At 41.8% G+C, this 3,129-nt stretch overlaps 1 protein-coding gene across 10 annotated transcripts in view; it reads right to left on the reverse strand.

Moving 5' to 3' along the window:
- LOC108289731 overlaps positions 1-3,129 on the reverse strand; it is a 115,724-nt gene that overhangs the window by 90,694 nt on the left and 21,901 nt on the right. The gene's annotated exons all lie outside the window — the stretch shown is intronic.

The raw sequence follows: 3,129 nt of genomic DNA on the forward strand, positions 1-3,129 counted from the left end.
GTCTTGCTCTGTCACCCAGGCTGGAGTGTAGTGGCGTAATCCTGGCTCACTGCAACCTCTGCCTCCCAGGTTCAAGAGATTCTCCTGCCTCAGCCTCCCGAGTAGCTGGAATTACAGGCCCACATCACCATGCCTGGCTAATTTTTGTATTTTTAATGGAGACAGGGTTTCATCATGTTGGCCAGGCCAGTCTCGAACTCCTGACCTCAAGTGATCCACCTGCCTCAGCCTCCCAAAGTGCTGGGATTACAGACATGAGCCACCAAGCCCCAAGAACCATTATTATTACTATTTTTCAAATAAAGAGATAAGACACAAAGAAATTAAATTACTTGGCCAAGATCACACACCCAGAATTCAAAACCAAGTATCCTTTCTCCAGAGCTCTTACTTTTAATTTAGTAAAAATAAATGTGAAATTGGATTTTTAACCCCATTATCATTGATAATTATTCCTCCCAAGATTGTAAATTCTGAGTTTCTTCCCTGTGAACTTCCACCTCTTTGACTCATTGTGACTGCCAGACTCTCAGTCCCTTCCAATTCATCTTCTGGTTTCACTTGCTTTCCTGTACAGCCTGGACTCTAGTCATTTTAATTATTCCCAAATCTCCTGCTCAGGCCTCACTAGCTAGAGTCAAACCAAAGTGGTCCCTTGAACCAGCAATCTCTGCTATTACTCTTCTTAGTAGTGATTTAATCCATGAAAAGTCATGCCACTTGCTTTTAAGTGAGTTCATTACTGCTCAGCAATCCTTTCGCTGACACTATGCAGCATCTATGCAGTGGTTTCGAACTTTTTCTAAAACTACATCCCCGAATATGCCCATCTATCCCTTTATAGATTACCTTATCATGGATTTATTTAAAACCCATCCAAAGTAGGGTTGCCAAATAAAATAGAGGATGTCCAGTTAAATTTGAATTTAAAATAATCAAGAAAAGTTTAAGTATGTCCCAAATATTACATTACAGAAATACGTAAATAGTACTTAAGATAATGAAAAATAGCAAAGGTACTGAGCCTAGTGTTGCACGAGACATACGTACTAAAAAATTATTATCTAAAATTCAAATTAAACTGAGTGTCTTGGATTTTGTTAAATTCAATCCAATCAAATTCCCTTCTTTCCATTCCCAGAGGTATCCTTTCTGTTTTCAAAGGTTAATTCTCTGAACTTTTGTCTTTCTCCTTACTTCTCTTTCTTCCTCATTCTACATATTCCTTCTCTTATACGTTCAAGCATGTTCAGGTCATCTCTACTGTGTTTTATTTTGTTCTGAGACAGAGTCTTGCTTTGCTGTCTCCCAGGCTGGAGTGCAATGATACAATCACAGCTCACTGAAGCTTCAACTTCCTGGGCTCAAGCAATCCTCTTGCATCAGCCTCTCTAGTAGCTGGGACTACAAGCACATGCCATCACACCTGCCTAATTTAAAATTTTTTTTGTAGAGACAGGGTCTCCCTATGTTGCCCAGGCTGGTCTTGAACTCCTGTGCTCAAAGGAGCCTCCCTCTTTGGTCTCCCAAAGTGCTGGGATTATAGGCAAGAGCTGCCACTCCTGGCCTCCTACTGTGGTATTAAGGGTCCTAATACTTCATCTCTCTATGAATACATGCCCTTTGCTATGTCACTTTGCAAGTTCTCTAAAGAGGATAATTCCGTTTTTCTGCTCCTTGAATACGGGCTTGGCCACATAAATTGCTTCGGTCACTAGAATGAGGTAGAAGTGCCAGTGTCAGTTTAGAGTCCATGTGTCAAGAGACTTAGTATGTTTCTGTTTGCCCTCTTAAACACTTTTTCCATCTCCATGAGAAAGATATGCCTAAATGCGTGGGACAGTCCTAGGAGGAGGATGATAGGTAAGTGTCCAGCCTAGAGCAAGCTCCCAGTATGTCTGCAGATGTATGAGCAAGCCCAGCTGAGATGAGCCAACCCTCAGACATTTGAGCTATAATAATTGTCTTAAACCATTTTATTTTAGAGTGTTTGTTATATAGCAAAAGCTAAATGAAGCATCTACCCTGAAAAACCTCATCCTGACCATATTACTCTAATTTCCTTTCTTGTATTCCCAAACTGCTGCAAAAAGTATCCTTTGGTTTTTCCTTGTATGCCTTTTCCATTTATTCTTGTTATCTGTACCACTTCTCTTTTAACTGACATCAAAATCCGCCTAATGGTCAGTCCTATAGCTTTGGCACTATCCTCATCCACCCTGGCCTCTGTACAGCACCTGACACTATAGGTCACTTCATGCCACTGTTAAGTTTCTCCCTCTTTTATTGTACTCCACTAGTTTTTATTTCTTTGGTTGCTCCATTTACTTCAAGGGCTCATCTTCTCTCTTCCCCTCTTCTGGGAGCTTATAAATTCTCTCAAGAGTGACTCTTATATATCTGACATACACACATCTTTATTTCTATTCCTAATCTCTATTTTAAGCTCTAGTTCAGTTGGTCCTCAAACTACAATATGCATCAGAATCACTGGGATGGCTTGTTAATATTCAGACTGCTGGGGCCTCACTCCCAGTTTCAGATTCAGTAACTCTGGGGTAGGACATGACAATTTGCATTTTTAGTAAGTACCCAAGTGATGCTGATGCTGCATCAGTGACCACACCTTGAGAACCACACTTCTAGTTCCGTATTTCCAACTCTGTAATAGTTTCCTCCTAGTTATCCATGGGTGCTTTAAATGTCACATACAATGTCAATTGCGGTGGTTTTCTGTTTTGTTTTGTGTGTTTTTTTTTAATACTGTAAGCACTAGTAACTAATGTGGTCTAACTAATGCAAAAGAAAGATTTATCGAGAGGGGATCCAAGATGGCTGTTTAGGAACAGCTCAGGATTGCAGCTCCCAGTGAAAGCACAGAGGGTGAGTGGACGTCGCATTTTTATTGCCCACAGACTAGGAAATTCCCAGGTGGAGGAGCTCCACGGGTCGCCAGCGCAGCTGTTTCGGCCAGCGTGACTGTGTCTGCTGGCGCAGCTGCTTTGCCCCATGCAGCTGCTTTGTCAGCGCCCAGGCACAGCGGTTCTCCGTACAAAATACACTGGTCTGGGTGCCCTTTTGGCTGGTGATTGGAGCCATGGGAAGTCGCCCATTCATCTGTTTAAAAAG

The sequence above is a fragment of the Cebus imitator genome, unplaced genomic scaffold, assembly GCF_001604975.1.
Source record: "Cebus imitator isolate Cc_AM_T3 unplaced genomic scaffold, Cebus_imitator-1.0 Scaffold413, whole genome shotgun sequence".
NCBI classification, from domain to species: domain Eukaryota; kingdom Metazoa; phylum Chordata; class Mammalia; order Primates; family Cebidae; genus Cebus; species Cebus imitator.